We start from the raw sequence: 14367 nt of genomic DNA on the forward strand, positions 1-14367 counted from the left end.
CCAGCTGCAGTCCACTCTTTGTGACTCTTCCCCACAGTTTTGAATGGGTTTTGTTTCACAATCCTCTCCAGGGTGCGGTTATCCCTATTGCTTGTACACTTTTTTCTAGCACATCTTGTCCTTCCTTCGCCTCTCTATTAATGTACTTGGACACAGAGCTCTGTGAACAGCCAGCCTCTTTAGCAATGACCTTTTGTGTCTTGCCCTCCTTGTGCAAGGTGTCAATGGTCGTCTTTTGGACAACTGTCAAGTCAGCAGTCTTCCTCATGACTGTGTAGCCTGCAGAACTCGACTGAGAGACCATTTAAAGGCTTTTGCAGGTGTTTTGAGTTAATTAGCTGATTAGAGTGTGGCACCAGGTGTCTTCAATATTGAACCTTTCAAAATATTCTAATTTAATATAATCATCAAAATTAAAAGAAATAAACATTTGAAATACATCAGTCTGTGTGTAATAAAAGAATCTAATATACAAGTTTCACTTTTTGAATGGAATTACTGAAATAAATCAACTTTGTCATGATATTCTAATTTTATGACCGGCACCTGTATAATGCGCTACCGTGGCTGTCCGTTTGTCTGTCCAGGATTTTAAATCACCTGTAGCTCGCAAACTGTTTGACCGATTGACCTGAAATTTGGTACACACATATGTACGTGATGTCTACTATCCGCTTTCGGGGTGATGATTGACCTCCAAGGTTATTCCTCTTTTTATTTTTATTTTATTATAGAATCAAAACTCAGCAGTGGCCAGCAGAGCGACCTTGCAGCACATGAGTATGGGCACCGTTCTCATCCCTAACACCTTTGCCGTCACTTCCCCTTACTTCTTCATATCTTAAATCATTCTTGAGGCAGAGTGAAGACTTAAGTGCCAGATTAAGTGAAAATTAAAAGAAAACATACTAAGTAATTGCAACACAAACACTGACTTAATCAGTTTTAATGTGAAAAGATGTTGACGAAAGAAGAAAAGAAGCGGGCCGCTAGGATGGAGAAAAGAACAGCTGCTCACGAAGCAGCAATGGCATCAACCTCTGAGCAAACGAATGCTAAACGTACAGAGAGAGGATGAAACTAGGAATGCTCAAGTCAAGTATATTTGTGCAGTGCAACATTACTATTATATATATACAATATATTGTGACAGATAGGGGGCGCTGTCGTCCCCTTGAACCCTCAGATCAGATGCCAGATAAAAGTCCAAATTATTAATTTATTTAAACTATACAGTGCACAAAGCACCCTCCACTCCACTATACTCATAAATCACAATCAATAATAACAATACAATAAACAATCCTTCTCTCCGAGACGCGTTGTCACCCTTCCTCCCAACTCAGCTCATCCGTCTGGGATCTCTAATAGTCCTTAATAGTCCATGACCCGGAAGTGCTGCAGAACCCTCAGCCCATGTGACTTCCTAACACTTCCAGGTCAGATCAAAACTCCTTTTCTTCATCCCGGAAGTACATCATATCCCCTGTTGCTGTGACTAAGACGCACTTCCGGATTATAGGGCAAATAAAAGTCCCTGGGCCTCCCTGCAGTGTCCTCTGGTGGCCCCCAGGGTATCCAGGAGGGCTGTGAGGGAAAACTCCAATGTCCACGATTCCCTGCTGGCATTCGGGGCACCTCCATGCCGCAGGGAGGGCTCCATCTAGCGGCCTGGGGGTATTGGCTGGTATGACTGGCCGGCCATAGTCCACTATATATATATATTGTGAACTTTGACCCGGACACACACAGACGGACAACATAGTTCCACCACACACGATTTATTTACAATATTTACAAATTACATGCAACCCAAAACCCCAGTGCCTCTTGCACCGATTCACAGTCTCTGTGCCTTTCTTTCCTGGCCGCCTCCAGTCCTCGCTCCAGCTCTGTCCACTTCCACCCGACATCCACTGCTCACTGAAGGGAGGCGGCCCCTTATATATGATTCCCGGACGAGCACCAGGTGTTCCCGGCATTCTTCCCTTGGCCACGCCCCAGCGTGGCGGAAGTGCCAGCTGTCCTCCCGGCAGCTCTCCGGTGTCCTCAAGTCTTCCCCGGCACTTCCTGGTGTGGCGGAAGTGCCGGGCTCTCGGGATAATCAGGCACTGGGGCGCCGCCTGGCGGTGGCCATGGGTCCCTACAGGGCTGGGCTTCCAAGCCCTCTACCCGACGCCTCCAGCATAACCAGGACGAATGCCCCCTCTCGGTCTGGAGGAGGCACAAGCCCTTCTCTGGTCCTCCTGGGCATCCCTGCCGGGGACCACACGGGATATACCGGCATCGGGGCGCCGCCTGACGGTGGCCACGGGTCCCTACAGGGCTGGGCTTCCAAGCCCTTTACCCGAGGCCCCCAGCATAACCAGGACGGACGCCCCCCCTCGGTCTGGAGGAGGCACAAGCCCTCCTCTGGTCCTCCTGGGCGTCCCGGCCGGGACCACATATATATATATATATATATATATATATATATATATATATATATATATATATATATATATATATATATTTAAAATCCAACATCTGTCTGTCTGTCTGTATGTCTGTCTGCTTTTCACAAACGAACTACTTAACGAATTTAGATCAGGTTTTTTTCTATAATTTTCTTGAACATTCCATTTGATTTTGCGACTTCTCTAATCACGTATTAGAGTTTGGTTGTGGCACCAATTTTTTCGTGTGAATCCAAGAGAGACGGGCTGAGGGTCGAGGGGATGTGTAGGTGGGACCTCAGGAGTGGGGTGATGGGCAGGGCCCTCCAAACTCACACTCCAGCCTCCGTTCGAGTCGCTCTACCTCTCGCCACGTGTTTGTTCAGCAGACATTATCATCTAGAGATTGTTAAGGAGTAACGTTTGACGTTTTTGAGAGACAGAGATCAGAGCTACGTGTGTTTTAGAGGGTACTTGCTCACAGCCACGTGCTTTTCTCCCCATGCGTGGGACGCTCTCACGTCACAGCTGAACACGATCAGATACAGTGCCAACGTTTGACATTGGAGTGTGCCTACCTTCCACTTGGCCAGAGATACCTTGCCAACTTTTTACATTTTTGGAAAAGACATCACAGCTGTATTCTCACCCCTGATAGCAAAACCAAAAATATTGTACATGAAGAGGCCCTCATATATGAAAGCTAATTCTTCTCAATACAATTTACAATTTTTTTTATATTTTTTTTATTGATTTTTAAAGTTTGTTCTGTTTTACTACTACACGGGTGGAGCTGAGGGGGACAACTATTATAAGATAAAAGGTAAATTCAAATGAATACATGAAGTCAACTATTTAAGTGAGTGAATTTCAATTCAACATGATCTCTAAATAAGTCACATATTTTATTATTTCAGAAATGACAGAACTCCAGTTTTATACCAATGTAGCAATAAATAACAGTTTTAAAACAAGGCTGTCAAACTCCATGTGTAGAATTCAAAATGTAAGGCTTTTTGTGTTCCTAAGAATGACTTCTCAATGCTTTGAAATCACATCACTTGTTTTTGTGGTCTGGTGTCTCCTGACTCACCGATAAGAGAAAATCCCCACATACGTCGTATGACATTACGTTCAACTCATCTTGAAGTGAAAAGCATTGAGCTTTTTAGGGTTCCTCCTTTTATTGGTTCACTATTACCTAAAACACTCATTTTTAGGCCATTTTGGGGCATAGTTTGTGCAGGGAATTACACCCACAATCAATAGATGTCTTCATCAAAACTGATCAGAAGGACTTGAAGTTGTGCAAACCAACTGACCACAGAGGTTCACCCCTAATGGGATACAAGGGGTCATATTTACTCCTGTTCACAAAAATTAAAAAAAAATGGTAGTATTGGCACATAGAGTGTTGTATAATGCTACTTTAAGGTTGCTGATTATAAATATAATGATATTTTTGACCTTTGATTCTTTACTGGTGGTCCTAACCCCCTTAGAGACACTTAACCAGGAGGTTAAAATGACAAATCTTTACTAATAAAAGGCAAAGCCCTCACTCACTCACTCACTCACTGACTGACTGACTCATCACTAATTCTCCAACTTCCCGTGTAGGTAGAAGGCTGAAATTTGGCAGGTTCATTCCTTACAGCTTACTTACAAAAGTTGGGCAGGTTTCATTTCGAAATTCTACGCGTAATGGTCATAACTGGAACCTATTTTCCTCCATATATTGTAATGGACGTTAGCTCGATGGCTGTAGGGGGCGGAGCTGCGTGTCACATCATCACGCCTCCCACGTAATCACGTGAACTGACTGTGACCGCAGTACATAGAAAAAAAGAAAGCTCACAAAGAGCGCTGAAGAAAAACGCTGAATACTTTATTCACGAGATACAAGTTTAATGAGAAGACACGAGGTATAAACAAGACTTTGGATCACTTTTTAACGGAGTTAAAATTGCTGTAGCGAGAAACTTTTAAGTGCCAGGTCTTAGCTAACATTAAATAAAGCCGTGGACATCGCAACATCACACAAGAGAGCAGCTCACGTGAACTGACTGAACGCAGTGCAGTGATCACTTCCATGCATCAAACCTGTTCAAAAAACGCATTACACAATTGACAAGGTAGGAAAAGAATATGCTCCGAGCTGAGCTCCACAGCTAACGCGGTCTTGCGGAAGCAACTTTGTCACGCTGCCACCAAATACTCACAGAAAAATCCACAAGTTAATACACACGCTGTCTCTAGAGTTTCTCCCTATTCAATGTATTCCTCGCATCCCCGTTATACCCTCTGATCTCCCATTTCAATTCAGATGCCTCCAATTTCCAGTAAGGCTCTGCTGCGTGATGACAAGTAATAAGTCTCAGGGACAGACCCTACAAAAGGTTGCCATTGATTTCAGACAAGGGTGCTTTTCACCTGGACAACTATACGTTGCATTCTCAAGAGTGAGCTCGCGCAGCTTCGTCATATTACAACCAGAGTGCTGAACTGACAACGTGCTATATAAAGAGAACTATAATAATCGTAATAAACGAACAATAAAACAGCGGAGAACCCGTGGATTAAATAAAAAGGCAGCTTCCTTGGCAAAGCAAGGAAAGAGGATGGCTTTATATGTCGTTCGTTTATAAAACCGCAGAGAAGCTGTTTAAAGGCTGCTTCACAAAAAACCAGCGGAGCGCCTTATATAAGCAGGCAGTCAGCTAAAGAAGGGAATCAATAAATATCTATAATCGTAATAAACGAACAAAAAATAGCGTACAAGCGGCAGAATAAATAAAGGAAATGGGTACTTGAACAGTAAAGCAAGTCTCAAATAGCTACACAATAACTATAAGAATCATAATAAACGAACAATAAAACAGTACAGAATCGCGAAGCAAGGAGAAACGACGGCCTTATATGGCGTTCGTTTATAAAGCAGCGGAGAAGCTGTGTGAAGGCAGCTACACAAAAAAACAGCAGAGCGCCACACTCTGAATGTATTCCTGGCATCACCGTTATACCCTCTGATATCCCATTTTAATTCAAATGCCTCCAATTTCCAGTAAGGCTCTGCTTCGCGATGACAATCAATAAGTCTCAGGGACACACCCTACAAAAGGTTGCCATTGATTTGAGACAACATTGCTTTTCTTCTGGCCAGCTATACGTTGCATTCTCAAAAGTAATCTCAGTGCACAGCTTGGTCATATTACAACCGGACTGCTGAACTGACAACGTGGTATACAAAGAGATCCTTGACAGATAGTTATTGGTATATTTTCCCTCAATTTAAAAAGGTTTTCTTTTCTTCTTAATAAAAATTTAAAAGCAGTTCCTCGTTGCTGCGAAGCACGGGGATTTTGCTATACACAGTGTATATATATGTAGATATATATGTATGTATGTATGTATGTATGTATGTATGTATGTATGTATGTAGATATGTGTCTGTGTATATATATATATATATATGTGTGTGTAATGTATGTATGTATATGTATGTGTATATATATATGTTGATATGTGTATGTGTACATATTTGTATATGTAGATATGTTTATATGTGTGTGTGTGTGTGTATATATATATATATGACAGCAACACTCATATCAATGACAAAACAATTACATTGACAATCATGTTACGTTATTTTTAAAGTGTTTCCTTTTCTTTTTCATAACTTCTTTAACACACTACTTCTCCGCTGCGAAGCGCGGGTATTTTGCTAGTTTCCAATATAAGCATGTGGGGTATCATTTTAGACAATTCCAGGATGAGTGATTATGAATGTGATGTTAGTTTTGATCCTTTACTAGGAATCTAGCCCTCTATGGATATTGTGGTGGACAGCCGGGTCGCTTGCCCAGTCGGGGTGCCCCTATAATGGAAGGACCGGGGGGAAGAGCACATTCAGGGCATTTTTTCATCTGTAACACTAGTAGGCAGCCCCCCTGGATTGCAGCGGGGCCATGGGTTTGGAGCATGGAAGCTCAACACTGTTGGGGCCCATGACCACCACCCTTGGAGTCCAGATGAGCTGAGCCCTTTGGTGCAGCACATCCGCCACACCTGGAAGTGCTGCTGGTCATCGAGCACTTCAGGGTGCCCTATACAAGGGGCAAGCCACCACAACTCATACAGCCAGAGTCGAGAGGAGGAAGAGGAGGAGGAGGAGGAGGACAAAGCTTGCGAGGAAGAGGAAGTGACCTGAGAAAGACAAGAGAAACAAAGGACTGTGTATTGTGCTGTTTGGTGCTTTGTGTTGTGCTGTGCTGTGGATACGAGACAAAAGGATCTCCCCGCTGAAATAAAAGTGTGTTGTGTCTCTGTCTGTCTGTGTCGGGTTAGGGTGGCTGTAAGCGCACCTCGTATTCTACAACATCTATCAGAGGGTGAAAAATAACAAATTTATATTACAATCTCTATATATGTAAAATCCAACTCTGTCTGTCTGTCTGTCCGCTTTTCACGAGAGAACCACTTAACTAATTTAGATCGGTTTGTTTTTCTATACTTTTTTTGAACATTCCAGTTGATTTTGCGTCGTCTCTCATCGCACTAAGAATCACAGTTCCCTTGCAGGAGCGATATATTCACGCTAATCCGAGGCTTGGGAGGGACACGTGACGTCAGGAGTGGAGAGCTGGGCAGGACCCTCCTCACTGTCCTGTTTCACTTCTATGCGGGCGTAGCCACGGGGCACGGCTAGTTAAGAATATTTACATTTGAACGGTAGCACACATTTTAATATGTCAAATATTTTACACAACTGTTCTTGTTTATTACAATATGTTGTGTTCCTCTGCCTCATAAAGTAAATCATTATATTTCTTAAGAACATCCCAAATTGAGCAGCTTACGCTAATTCAGAATTTTATATGCCATAGTTCATATAGATATATCACGCATGCTTCTAATGTACAAACTTAACAAACAACAAAACCAATAAATTCTAAAATCACTGTGTACAGATTTCCTAAGACAATTGGTGTGGTAGAAATTAGCATGATGTGACGCGTGAGTCACTGACCTGCACCCAAGAGAAGATGCCGAGTCCAAAGGCTTAAAAAAAAAATCTTTATTTCAATCTAAACAGGAACAGTCAGGGTATTTATTCAAACAGGAGCTACCACTTCAACACCCACAGACACAGCAAACGAGCAGGGACGGGGCCGGGTTAGAATGTTCCCTGCTTCACCCATACAGCGGCCGATGTGTTACGCGCTGAGGCTGGGAACTTGTAGTTGCCTTGCCAACGGAAAGCAACCCTTGACAGATGCGTCAATCGCGATTTGGCGTTCAGCACAGTTGGAGAGGGTCTCAAAAGAGCTCAAAAATCTCACTACAGTATGTTCATTAATGAAAGAAACGTATCCTCTACTAAGACAAGTTTGATAAAACCTCTTCAAGTCAGAAACCAGGCAGGAGAAAACTTGTCCACCACATCTTTAATTGTCTCTTCAGTAAATGCCTGAAGAGGGAGCAGAGCATTCATCACAGTAGTCTGTTATGAAATGATCAGAATGGTTAAAATAATAAGGGCAGAAGTCCATTTTATTTATGTAACAGTGCCAATTAATGCATACACATCACCTGAAATTTACTCTGATTGGTTCATTGGCTAACACATCCAGATAACTTAGTAAATAAAGGTCTATCTAATCGTTATGTTATTCTTCTTATCGTATCTTCTAGATTTAGCTATTATCCTTGAAATTTCTGTGTATTTGATAACTGTCCAATCTTGTTGTTTACAGGACATCTGCTGATCTCCTAATTGTCTACTGGTACATTTTGTGTATTGCATGGTTGCAGGTTTTTGTTCCAACCAACTTCTGTTGTTAATTGGACTACTGGGCTAATTAAGTTATTTCACAAGTTCTGTTTTTCTTTAACAATATTTAAATTAGAAAACTAAGTTTGGTTAAAAAATATATATTGTGACAGATAGAGGGTACTATCGTCCTCTTGAACCCTCAGACTATACGCCAGACACCAGATAAAAGTCCAAAATATTGACTTTTTATTAATAGAAAGTGCACAAAGCACCCTCCTCTCCACAATACTCATTAAATAAACAATAATCCAGAATAATACACAGTCCTCCTCTCCCAGACCCGTTGCCACCCTTCCACCCAGCTCAGCTCGCCGTCTGGGATTTCCCATAGTCCTTTTATATTCCCTGACCCGGAAGTGTTTCCAATCCCTCAGTCCATGTGATCTGCTATCACTTCCGGGTCAGATAAAAATCCTCTTCTTCATCCCGTAAGTACGTCGTTACTCTTGGTCATGTGACTCGGACGTACTTCCGGGGCGTAGGGCAAATAGTCACTGCTCCTCCCTGCAGTGCCTTCTAGTGGCCCCCGTGGTATCCAGCAGGGCTGTAAAGGAAAACTCCAATGTCCGTAATTCCCTGCTGGCATTTGGGGCACCTCCATGCTCCAGGGAGGGCTCCACCTGGCGGCCTGGGGGTATTGCCCGGGATGAATGGCCAGCCATATTCCACAATATATATATTAAAATGTACCAAACAGTTATATGGGAATAATGCATTTTTTTCTTTTTAACAATATTTTGATCATGATTTTCATTCTACTTTTCTAGGTGTTCGAATTGTTTAAATAATCCATTATTTACTAATTAGTGGGTCTGACGTTAAAGTAGTTGCAGCCTTTGATTATTCAGTGTTGTTTGCCTGGTGTCTGCTCTTCTCATTTTTAATTGTCATTAATAAGATACAACGAAGGGTGAAAACTGCACAGAGAAAGAGCAAAACATAATGAAATCAACAAAAGAGAGTTAAACATTTAAATCTATAACAAAAGCTTAAATATTCCTAAATGTCTTAGAAATGTAACATTCATGCTGCTGTGCTTTTTTGAATGTAGGAAAAGAGAAAAAATACCTGCTAATTAAATGAGATCAGTGCTATGAGGTGTTGTCACTGACTAGGAATCTGGTTGGAACAAAAACCTCCAGCCACAGTGGGTCCCCAGGACTGATTTTGGGAAGCACTGTTCTAGTACTTTTATTTAGCCATTTCAGTAGCTCTCTTCATGACGTATAAAACATGTGCTTGTATATTTCAATGTGCACTGCAAACCAAAATACTTAACAACTGTTACCTCCAAATTATTCTGTCACATTGGTGTTGGTTAAAGTGCCAAGGATTCCAAGGGTTAAGATGGTTAAGTACTATGCAAGTAACTGAGTGTTTTTCTGTATACGACATTCGCTTTTTTATTTCAAAAGAGCTTCTTACTCTTGAACACGCTACATACTCCTGCCATAGATCAACTCTTGCTTTTCCTAGTGACCTGGCTTTTCTTGATTGTCTAAAGAGACTCCACACTGGGAACGTACTCACTGGGGGAAGACTGACACAGCTCTGACTGTGTTCCTTTTCCTTAAGTCAAATTTGGGTGTGTTTTACCACCCATACCAAACAGATTATATGCTCTCCATCCGGTAGCCTAACCAACATTCAATAAATTTTGACTTCACTTGACTTACAGGAGTTGGGCACGGGGGCGTCCATGTCTGGTGACCTGACTGAACTCCTCGCAGGACTGGCTGTCCCATCATATACAACTCAGCTAGGAGGGGCAGTATAATGCACATGGATGGACTGACCCACCTGCTGAGATCCAAGGTCACACCTTGCACAGTCAGAAGGACAAAGGCCAGGGGGATCAGTGAGATGGATGGGTGTGCTGGTTGAGATCAGTGCTGTTTCCTGCCAATAATGGAAGGACAATGGGAGAGAGGTACACGGGGGCAAATAATCTCTCAGTGGACTAGGTGGTGATGCTTCACCGGCATGCCCCCTTAGTTTGGGCTCCTGCAGAGCTGCACAGGAGCTGAAGGTTGGGAGGACAGCCCTGTTTGGTGCCCTTGGGGCTGACAGGGGGAGGTCTTCCCTACTTAATGGCTGCTCTACCTTATCTCGAAGTGCTTTTGGGATGCAATTGTGTGGCACGAGAAGTACTCCTGGGAGTTGTTGGAGGAGGTGAGCAAAGCTTGCTGGGGATGAGTGGAAGACGAGAAAAAGGAAGGATTGTATTCTGTGGTGCTGGTCTGAGGAAAAGAATCTTGTTGAGGTACTGTCACAAATAAAATAATTTTACTTGAAACTGTGCTGCTTCAATTGTGTCTGGGGTTTGGGGGTTCTGATTCTATTGCTACTGCTACTAAAATACGTTATTTTAATATATATAAATGACTTGGATGGGAATATACATAATAAGCTGGTTAAGTCAGCAGATGATACCAGGGTAGATAGATTGTCACAAAATCTTGCATCTGTTGAATCATTGGACTTGGGCAGAACACAGGCTTAGGCAGATTTGTGGTAAATGAAATGTAATGTAAGCAAATGTAAAGAATTACAAAAAGGGGGTGAAATGTTAGGTTTGAATACTCAACGGGAGGTCTGAAAATCGAGAGAACACCTTATGAGAAGAATTTAAGACTCATAGTGGACTCGTCACTATCAACTTCCAGACAGCGTTCAGAAGCCATTAAGAAGGCTAACAGAATGTTCAGTTATATAGCACCTTAATGTGTGGAGTACAAGTCCAAGGAGGTTATGTTCAAGTTTATAACACACTGGTGAGGCCTCATCTGGAGCACCGTGTGCAGTTTTAGTCTCTAGGTAATAAAAAAGACATAGAAGCGCTAAACAAAGTCCAGAGAAGAGTGACTAAATATATATATATATATAGATATATGTAAAACCTCTAGTCTCTAGTACCTCTGTATTTAACTTGCCAGTCTGCCAGCCATCTTACAGTGCTGACTGCACTAATATGACAAAATTCGGTGAAACAGAAGTGTAATGAAAAAATCCCAAATCACACCACAATTCTACCAACAACAAAATCTCTTAGATGTGCTAAACTGTCCGAAGGAGTGGAAAGGGGAGACAGCAAAAAAAAAACAGCTCGGAGATTGCAGTTTGCAAACACAGCACTTAGTGAGCACTTTGGATACATCTCCCAGCTGCTTCGCCCCTTTTCCCACTCATACAGGTGGTCCTCTCTCTGCCTCACTCCAATGACCCACAGTCAGAGGTAACTTGTATGTCCACTGGCCCTCGGCTCTCTGGGAGTTGCTGGCCAACGTGTACCCAGGCAGCTGGACCACCAACACATCTCCTGGCTGCTAAAGTGCGCTCTAAGTGCTGTGTCCCTCATCAGTTCATGTCTGGACTCCAACAGAGACACTTCTGTCATAAACCAAAACCATTGCAGCCAGGAATAATATATAGGTGGCTGCCCCAAACCTTTTTAAGTGTGTCGAATCTGATCGTTTCACAACACATACATATATATATATATATATCCATCCATTTTCCAACCCGCTGAATCCTAACTACAGGATCAAGGGGGTCTGCTGGAGCCAATCCCAGCCAACACAGGGCAGGAACCAATCCTGTGCAGGGTGCCAACCCACCGCAGGACACACACAAACACACCCAGCACACACTGTCTTTGGACTGCGGGAGGTAACCAGAGCGCCCGGAGGAAACCCACGCAGACATGGGGAGAACATGCAAACTCCACGCAGGGAGGACCCGGGAAGTGAACCCGGGTCTCCTAACTGTGAGGCAGCAGCGCTACCACTGCGCCACCGTGCCACCCCATATATATATAAAATAGTGACAGTAGGGGGCGCTGTTGCACCTCCAGACCCGCAGACAAAATGCCAAACCACAAAGTAAAAGTTCAATAATATTATTTATTTCAATAATAATGTGCACAAAACACCTGTCCTCCACAATACTCAATAATAATAACAAACACTAATCAATAACAATATATAATCCTCTAACTCCCAGCAGCTCAGTCACCCTTCCTCCCAACTCGGCCCTCCTGTTGGGATCTCCCACAGTCCTTTTATAGTTTGTGACCCAGAAGTGATTCTATCCCTTAGTCCATGTGATTTTTCATCACTTCTGGGTCAGATGAAAACTCCTTTTCTTCAATCCGGAAGTACTTCATTTCTTATGCCCTCGTGATGATGTACTACTTCCAGTTCATAGTTAAAATATAAATCCTTGTGCCTCCCTGCAGTCTCCCTGGGCGGCCCCCATGGTATCCAGCAGGGCTGTGTAGGAAAACTCCAATATCCAAGATACCCTGCAGGAATTCGGGGCACCTCCAGATTACAGGGAGGACTCCACCTAGCGGTGTGGGGGTATTGGCTGAGAGAAACAGCGGGCCCTATACCACTATATATATATATATATATACACACACACAGGTAAAATTCCGTTACAATGAATATCTTTACAACAAAATTTTTATTACAACGAAGTATTTTTATGGTCCCGACAGTTTCCCCATATGACATGAGTCTATAGAAATCTCGTTCCTACGAAGTACATTCAGCAGATACTTTCATTACAACAAAGTGCACAAAAGACCTTGAAATGCCTGAATGAGTCATCCACAGAGCAGCTAGTTTTGTGGCTGCAGCTCAGTTGTGCACAACGATCCCCAAACAGAAACATTGTAATTTTTTTTTCTTTCTTCAAACTTTCCTTGTACTGTTTTTTTTTTTTTGCCTTTTTGTTTACTGCAGCTTTCAGTGATACCTTTTGCTCATTGTTTGTCAACATTTGAAAAACATCCATTGGAATTTAACTCATTGTCATCCTCCTATAGAGACAGCAGACACGAAAAACGCTAACAGTTCATATTAGAAAAAAAACTTTTCATTTTAGCAGCTCTCGATTGCGGCAAAAAGAAAAAAGACGTTGCCAGTGAATTTGGAATTTCGCCATCGACGCTGTCAACTTTCTTGAAAGACCAAGCAAAAAAAGAAGAAAAATCTCGGGTTGCAAACGTATGTGAACTGCTGCATTTGAAGACATCAAAAAAGCAGTTTTTATGTGGTTCAGTGATGCTCGTTCAAGAAACATTCCTATTAATGCAGCGTTCATTCAAGAAAATGTGAAGTTTGTAAACTTTCTTGGGACCTCCCCCAACTAGACAGACAACATGCCGAAGAGCATCCTGATGTCCGATCTCCTCATCTATGGAAGACTGTTTATCTGTTGCCCGGGCAACAGCAGGCTCAAAGCTATGCTGCGTCTCTCAATATGATTTTTGTTGTTTACAGTTGTTGTTTTTAAATGTTTTGAATGCTTTTCTATTAATTTCGGTTATGTGTTAATGTGAGCATTCAACAGCTTTTCCACGTGGTTTTCTTTTGTTAATAGGAGGAATCACAGAGCTTGAATTGTCACTTTTTATGTTCTCTGTTTAATATTTCAGACCATTAATAAAAAAAAGAGAAAACAGCAAGAACTTAAGGGTGTTTGCATTTCTCTTTTGTAGCGGTTTGTATGGCACATTGCATATATATCGCAATGCAGAAGTTTTGAGGGTTAACCGAATCCAAAGGCCAGGACGCAGCAGTACGGTGCATGTGGTGGAGACCGGTTATACAGTCATGGGGCAGACTGCTGACTTGACAGTTGTCCAGAAGACAGTCATTGACATCCTCCCTCCACAAGGAGGCTAAGCCACAAAAGGTCATTGCTAAAGAAGCTGGCTGTTCAGAGTGTTGCTGTGTCCAAGAATATTAATGGAAAGTTGAGTGGAAGGGAAAAATGTGGCAGAAAAAGGTACACAAGCAGCAGGGATAACCGCAGCCTTGAGAGGATTGTGAAGTATAGCCCATTCAAGAATTTGGGGGAGTTTCACAAAGAGTGGGCTGCAGCTGGAGTCAGTGCTTCAAGAGCCACCACACACAGACGTATCTGGGACATGGGCTACAACAGTTGCATTCCTTGTGTCAAGACACTCCTGAACCAGAGACAATGTCAAAAGCGTCTTACCTGGGCTAAGGAGACAACAGACTGGACTGTTACTCAGTGGTCCAAAGTCCTCTTTTCAGATGACAGTCAATTTTCCATTTCAAT

The sequence above is a fragment of the Polypterus senegalus genome, chromosome 6 (genome assembly GCF_016835505.1).
Source record: "Polypterus senegalus isolate Bchr_013 chromosome 6, ASM1683550v1, whole genome shotgun sequence".
In the NCBI taxonomy this organism is placed as follows: domain Eukaryota; kingdom Metazoa; phylum Chordata; class Cladistia; order Polypteriformes; family Polypteridae; genus Polypterus; species Polypterus senegalus.